The following is an 8,495-nucleotide window of genomic DNA, read 5'->3' as shown; positions in this document are numbered from 1 at the left end:
CGCCGGCCTCCGCCCTCCGCCGCCGCGCCGGTCGCCGTCTCCGGCCGCCTCGTCGGCGCCGGACCCGACCCGCTCCCGATCCGGATCTGGCGGCCTGGACCAGATCCACCAGGCCCGCCATCCAAACGTTCGCCCCGCTCCGTCCAGGGTCCTCTCCGTCCAGCTTTTCGCGAGGTATAATTTTGCCTAAGTCTCAGATCTGTGTAATTTTCATGCCATATTCATCCTGCTGTATCTCTGCATCTGTAGCTCCGTTTCGTGCGTGCAATATGTTGAATTGTTCGTCTTGACGAGTACATCATTTCATTCCATTGTATCCTATTCATTTGAGGTCATCTTGATGCCTGAATCATCGTTGCAAGAGTGCTTCGTAATGTTTTCTGATGTCTGTTAACAGAACGAGCTCTTTTGTTATTTTTGCCATGATTGATGTGTGCATCCTATGAGGTTGATGTCTACATGTGTTTTGAACTATGCCATGCCATATTTACAGGGGGGTATGCCATGTATTTTGGTGATCAATGTGGTGACTAGCACAAGGATGCAAACTAGGCTTCGTGTTAATGCTGATTTTAGTCCCTGTTCTGCTGTAATTTTGATGCCATGTAAACATGTTGTTACAGAGAGATCCATGCATAATTTGAGATACTTCAGTAAGGGTGTTTTGAAAACATGGTTATGCTCTATCCATCCATGGTCCTGGTTGCAATTATGGACTAGTCTAGCATGTCATTTTCGTGCTCTACTTTTGCTTCAAATGTTTCCTCGCAGATTGTTTACATTTTATTCAATTTGGCCAAGGTTGCTATAGTTGATCCCTGCATGCTATGGACTTGTTCTTGACTTGATTTGTGTCACAAACATTCCTTCTTACTGTTGGGTGCCTTTCCATGCCATGTAATGCTCCGTAGTGAGTTGCACAAGCTCATCTACATGCCTTCATAATTATGTTCCTGCCATGTATGAATCTGTAATAATAACTTGCTATGTTTACATGGGTGCCATCATATTTTCTAATCCTTTTTTGCTTATGGTCACTAAGGGACTTTTGATCTATGCAATTAGTAGATTCATGCCATGCCTTTGTTTGCCATTATAAGTTCCTATAACATGTTGTTTGATAGCTCTAAATATTGCATCGTGATATTATTTTCTGCAAAGTCTGAAATTGTTTTTACTTGCAATCTTACCATGTGTGTTTGAGCATGTTCTAGTGATTTCTAGAGATAGCTCAGTGTTCATGTTTTGTAATGCTTTACGTGTACATCATGTCCATGTCATTTGTTATTATGTTGGGGTGCTGTAGCATATAGTTTTGATGCTTGCAATATGCCTAGTCGCTGCTTTGGGCAGCTTGTCCTTTAAACTTGTATAGTGTGCATGTGTTGAACCGTTGCTCCGTTTTGAGTGTGCTCCATATGAAACTTGCTTAGAATTGCATGTTGCTTCATAATATCATGCTGCATCCTTGTTTTGAGGTGTTTGCTTGATGTTTGTATGCATTTTGCATCAATGCCATGTTTAACTTGTTTTGCTCATATCTTCTAGGCCGTAGCTCCGAACTAATTGAACTTTATATGTAACTTGACTAGAATCTCGTGTAGATCATCTTTGTGCATCTTAACTTGATGTTTAACAACTTGAACATAAGGTTTATTCAGATCTGGACCAATTTCGAAATATGCATATGAGGACTTACCGGAATTGTTATATGTTGTTCCCGGCCTTATTTAAACTTGCCTTGATGTGTTGCTTTTGTGTGCATCATCTCTTGCCATGAGTAGCTTCATGTAGCCTTGTCATGCATCATGCTTGTTGTGCATTATGTCATGTTCATGTGTGGTGTATTTACTATGTTGTGTGCTTCTTTTCGATAGTTCCTATTTCCTTGCGATCGTGAGGATTCGTTCGTCTACGCTTGGTTCGTCTTCGTGGCTTCATCCTCTTCATGGACTCGTTCTTCTTCCTAGCAGGATTTCAGGCAAGATGAGCGCTACCCTGGATCTCACTACTATCATTGCCATGCTAGTTGCTTCGTTCTATCGCTTTGCTGCGCTACCTATCACCTGTTTATCGAGCCATCCCATATTGCCATGAACCTCTAACCTTTGACACCTTACCTATGCAAGCCGTTGCTTGGCTATGTTACCGCTTTGCTCAGCCCTCTTATAGCGTTGCTAGTTGCAGGTGAAGTTGAAGATTTCTCCATGGTGGACAGGATTTTGGTTGGGATATCACAATATCTCTTATATTATTAATGCATCTATATACTTGGTAAAGGGTGGAAGACTCGGCCTTTTGCCTGGTGTTTTGTTCCAATCTTGCCGCCCTAGTTTCCGTCATACCGGTGTTATGTTCCCGGATTTTTGCATTCCTTACGCGGTCGGGTGATTTATGGGACCCCCTTGACAGTTCGCTTTGAATAAAACTCCTCCAGCAAGGCCCAACCTTGGTTTTACTATTTGCCTCACCTAGCCCTTTTTCCCTTGGGAGTCGCACATCCCGAGGGTCATCTTTATTACAGCCCCCCCGGGCCAATGCTTGTCTAAGTGTTGGTCCAAACTAGAGCACCGTGCGGGACCATACCTTGGCAACTTGGTTCGTCGGTTCCTGTACGCTTAGCTTATCCAGTGTTGCCCTGAGAACGAGATATGTGCAGCTCCTATTGGGATGTCGGCGCATCGGGCGGTCTTGCTGGTCTTGTTTTACCATTGTTGAAATGTCTTGTAAACCGGGATTCCAAGTCTGATCGGGTCTTCCTGGGAGAAGGTCTATTCCTTCATTGATCGCGGGACCTTGTCATGGGCTAAGTTGGGACACCCTTGCAGGGTATAATATTTCGAAAGCCGTGCCTGCGGTTATAGGCAGATGGGAATTTGTTAATGTCCGGTTGTAGATAACTTGACACCTGATCCGAATTAAAACGCATCAACCGCGTGTGTAGCTGTGATGGTCTCTTTTCGACGGAGTCCGGGAAGTGAACACGGTTTCTGGGTTATGTTTGACGTAAGTAGGAGTTCAAGATCACTTCTTGATCATTACTAGTTCACGACCGTTCCGTTTGTTCTCTTCTCGCTCTTATTTGCGTATGTTAGCCACCATATATGCTTAGTTGCTGCTGCAGCCTCACCACTTTACCCCTTCCTTTCCTATTAAGCTTTGCTAGTCTTGATACCCATGGTAATGGGATTGCTGAGTCCTCGTGGCTCATAGATTACTACAACAATAGTTGCAGGTACAGGTTATGCGATGATCATGACGCGAGAGCGATGTTTGCTTGTCTTGGAGTTCTTCTTCTGCTTCTTTGATCAGGGGATAGGTTTCAGGTCGGCAGCCTGGGCTAGCAGGGTGGATGTTGTTTGAGTTTCTGTTTGTGTTTCATCCGTAGTCGGATGATGATCTTTGTATAATGTATTGTTGTATTCATGTGGCATTGTATGCCTTATGTATGTATCCCCTTCTATTATGTAATGTTGATGTAATGATATCCACCTTGCAAAAGCGTTTCAATATGCGAGTCTATCCTTGGTGGGACCTTCGAGTTCCTTTTGGATAGGGTCGCATATTGGGCGTGACACATGATACTTGTCAAGATCATCAAACATGTCATATGTGACATGATAGAATTTTCTTGGAATTTTTGGAGAATATTTCCTTTGTAAATATTTCAAATGCTTGAAATATCCAGAAAGGGTTTTTGAGGGATTTGACCAATATTTTGAACATGACCATGTGTTGAAACTCTTATATATGGACAATATATGTCCACTGAGTTTCCCTGATTTTTGTCAAATATTTTTAAAACAATAAAATAATTTTTCCCTATTAAAGACCATTTCTGGCCTTAAGAAAAAGCTTTTAAATAAAATAGGAAATAACCTTTAAAATTATATTTTTGTGGTTTCTGGGTATCCTATATCTAATAGGAGTCAAATATATTTTTGGAAAGATTTTTACTGCCTTTGATTAAGTACTTGAAGTGCAAACCTCAACTCAGGGGTTTTTGAAAAACTAATTTTTGAAAATACTATTTGGCCAAATTATTTTTGTAAGAAAATACTATGTTTCTCTATACACATGGCATGATCATTGGGCAAAAGTTTGGGGCAAGGAGATGAAGTATAGAAGGTGGAGTTGTGTTGACTCTAAAGAGCACTTGAAAAACACAGAGAGAAAACCAACTCAAAATAGAAGGTCAAATAATGCAAAAGTTTTTGTCAAACCACATTTTATCATGATTTATGATATTAAGTGTTGTGCCATGAAAATCAGGGTGTGACACTTGATGCGCATAGTTGCCACCGTCACCGTCCACCCAAGGGTTGTTCGGCAGTGGATCAACAATGTATCCAACTCCCTCGAAAAGGTAGAGACGAGGGTCATCGGTCTCGACGTAGAGTACACGGAGCGTGCCCCTGGGAAGATACAGCGCGCCGCCGTCCTTTAGCTGTGCCTCGAAGATGATGTTTTGGTGTACCACATCATACACTCGCCCTCCATACCAGGTGAGCTTCACGATTTCTTGTCTCGGGAGGACGTATACTTCTGTGGGGCAGCCATCGAAGGGGACAAACAGAAGCTAGAGCCGTACAACCTTGATTTGAAAAGCATCGCTGACCTACAAACAAGAATCAAAATTACTGTAGAAGATTGTTCTAAACAGACACCATCCCTATTCGACGTAGCAAATTTTGTGCTCGGTACAAATCTTTAGAAGGGTGACGAGATGGTGGCATTAAGGTCTTCTGGATGGGAGAATTATCCCTTGACGTACGAGCGGATAAAATATGCTGCCCTCGATGCCCGTGTGAGTTTCGAGATAGCTGCAAGGTCCAAAGAGCTTGTTGCGAAGCCGTCTCCCACAGAGAATGAGAACAAGAAGAAGAAGAAGAAGAAGAAGAAGAAGAAGAAGAAGAAGAAGAAGAAGAAGAAAACGCTGCACCAGCAGGAGGGCATTATGGATGGATGAACTATTTCCTCTCTTGTAAAATAATTTATTCCCTCTCGGTGTATATTGATATAGATGGACTATTTCGATGGTGTGCATGTGTTTGGAACAGAGTAGTAGCGTGGGTCCGCTTGACTATAAGGAGCTATTTATCCGCATATATAGCTTTCTCTGCTACTCCTTCTAGTGATCGGTATGCAGTGCATGTGTCCGTAGACATGACAGCTTGTCCATGGAAGTTCAACTACGGCGACCATCATGTTTCATCTCGCGATTCCCACAATGCCTCTCCAACCCACGGCACCACGCCACCGACGTGCGCCTCACCCCTCTCGGCCTCACCGCCCCTCTGCCTTTGTGTGCATGACATGTGGGCCACCTAAAATGCGGTGAGCATCAAGTTTCTACCACAGCCACCCGCGATTCCCACGATACTGCTCGAACCCATGAAACCACATGTCCCCCGACCTGCGGCTCACCCCTCTTGGCCCCACTGCCCCTCTGCCTTCGGGAGAATTACATTTGGACCAGTCACCTATCGGGTCCACATGTTATTGACTCAAAGGTAGGTGTAGGAAGGCGCTGAAGCTCAGTCCTGACGGCCCTGAGAGGGAAATGTAACTCCTGCGCCAGGGCTTGTGGTGCTCCCGCTGCATGAACTCGTGCCAAACTCAAGATTTGTTTCTTTACTATACATGCACGCAACAATTTAATGGACATTGTAATCTCAACATGTGATGGGTTGCTCTAAAATTGAATTTGAAACTTATAAAACGAATAAACTGGGAGAGAGGTAGTATATCGTAGGATGTGTCCCATACAAAATAAGTCCCCTGGTTTTTCATCGCGAAGATGCGGTTAGAAAGGAGCACAACGTCTTCCTACTCGTACGGCAACAAATCAGCCGCAGACAGCATGGTCCGCCTTTGACCGCCATGTGCAAGGTTCGTGCTATCTTATTCAATCTCACCATGGTTCCATCGTACCAATTCATGCGGTGGCCCGTTCCATGGCTGATCCCAATGTTGGACAAAGGTTCTATAGGAACGGTGTCACCTTTGTAAATGTTGTGCAAATTGATGTTGGTACCATCCCGTACATATGCAAGCCAATATCAACTCGCACCGAGCCTAGCCTGTGAAACAGTGGGCAGGGGGAGAAATAGGAAATGGACACGGAAGTAGTCTTTAGAATGCATTTACTACGTGATCAAACTCATCTTACCTGCTCATCGGAGGAAATCCGAGTGCCCCTCAACGTCGGCATCTCAAGGGGCGTCAACTTGCAACTACGGCCACGCTGCGCTGGAGAGACCCCCAAGGAAACATCCTCGTGCGTTCCATAGAACATCAAGATGCATTTGTATGAGTAATTTATATTGTGAGAGAAAAGGATGAACGAGGGAAGGCCTCTAGAGATAGAGATGGACACTTCTACTACCAATGTGATGGCCCGTGCGTTGCAATGGGTCCAAACTAGTAGAATAATACTTGTTCACGTGCTTGAAATATAAACACTCTAGTTTTGATATACATGTGTCAGCAGACATGACAGCTTGTCCATGGAAATTGAACCACGGCGACTATCACGTTTCTTGTTTCTACCACTGCCACACCCACACGCGATTCCCACAACGCCGCTCCAACCCACGGCATGACGTCCCCCGACGTGGACATGGATCCTCTGACGTGGCTATCACTGCCTTGCCCTGCCTTTCCTTCGCTGACAGGTGGGACCCATGCTTATGGGTCCCACGGGTCAGTGATAGAATGGTAGGATTGTTCGTGCCCCTCATCCCTCTCGGCCCCACCGCTCCTCTGCCTTTGTGTGCATGACATGCGGGCCAGCTGAACTGTGGCGACCATCAACTTTCTACCACAGACACACCCGATTGGACGCGGTTTGCCTGCTCCGCTGCTGTGCTCCGATCCGTACTCCCGCACCATTGAATTTTCATCCAGCGGCGGTGACACATTTCGTCCCAGGCATCAATCCTCAGCTGGAGTACTTATGTACTACATGTAGTACCCGTCGGTGTGGCCATCTATGCCTCGTAACACCCCGACGCCCAGCTGTGGCACCCTCACCACAGCCACGCCACCACCGACCGGTTCATCTCGAATGAGTGAGTCGCGAACCACGCCACCACCATGAGAATGACATGTGGGCCAGCCGCATTTAAGGTCCGCATGTCATTGACTCATACGCCGGGCACTAAGCCACTGAAGTTCGGTCCCGTGGGCCCTGAGAGGGAAATGTAACTCCTGCGGCAGGCCTTGTGGTGCTCCCGCAGTACGAGCTCGTGCCAAAACTGGAATTTGTTTCTTACTACTACCAACTGGAGTAGTACTAGTAAGGTACACGTGCATTGCACGCATGAGATTCTGGTGGTTTGTGCATTATGCTTCTACATGTGGAGTTTTCTGGATTCTAACATGTGGCAAAATCTGGTGGAATGTAAGGTTGGGCAAGTTTGATTAACTTAGGTGAGTGTTTGGTTCAAGCCACACCTTAGGCAAGCCACACTAAGGCCCGACATGACATACACACACAAAATGTGGCAAGATTCCCTTAGGCTTGCCAACTTGTGGCTCTCATTTTGAAGAACTAATAACTTTGCCTAAGCTTAGTTGTGGCAAAGTTAGTCATGAATTAAGTTCAACCATGGAGTCTTCTAGATTATACATGTGGCAGAATCTGGTGGATGATATCGAACGGCCAGTAGTGCTCAGATTTGCCATCTTTGTACCATCGGATTGGCTTCATCCAACGACCAACTTTCAAAGTTTTTCACACACTATATATGGGGTATAGATATAGATGTGTCGGTCTGTTGCAATGGATACAAAGTATATCTATTTAGTGGAGTGCACTCTAAACACATTATCTATTTATTTTTCTCTAACCTTCCGTAGCCATGCAACCAAGGCACATAAGCTTCATGGGTGCCCCCACATCATATTATTCATACTACGTTGATTGAAAAAAAGATAAATCACCCAAAACAAGATCTTCCCGTTTTTTGTTCCTACAATGTTGTGCCGTGCACGTATCTACTAGTTGTATAGTGGTAGTACTAGTAATATAGTATTAGGAGTACAAACTTGGTACTACTAGTAGGAGTAGTACTAGTACAGAATGCTCCTACTCTATCAACGAGCCCCGTCTGACACAAAATTTCTTGGCTTCCGTGCCATAGCTAGATCTTCCCCTTGTTTCTGTTTTCCAACCCGGGGCGGGCGGGGTGTCGGTTTGCTCAACGGCGGTCCCACATGAAAGTGAAAATGCTAGGCACAGGGGCGGAGCTACATGAGGGCCAACATGTGCCCTGGCCCGCCCAACCTAGCAGGATTTTCGTAGTTGTACATCCAGTTTTGAGGCATGGAACGTCAACGCAAGGGTAATTTCTATAGCCTGGCTAGACTGGCAGGCCCAACGTTTTGCTTCAAGCTCCGCCACTGTGTCGTGGGGAAACTGGCGATCCACGAGCACCTATGGGACCGGAGCCCCTTTCGGTTCGGCGGGGGGCAGAGATCGCACGAAGAGC

Source organism: Triticum dicoccoides, chromosome 1B (genome assembly GCF_002162155.2).
Source record: "Triticum dicoccoides isolate Atlit2015 ecotype Zavitan chromosome 1B, WEW_v2.0, whole genome shotgun sequence".
In the NCBI taxonomy this organism is placed as follows: domain Eukaryota; kingdom Viridiplantae; phylum Streptophyta; class Magnoliopsida; order Poales; family Poaceae; genus Triticum; species Triticum dicoccoides.
Note: the sequence above shows the minus strand (reverse complement) of the source record.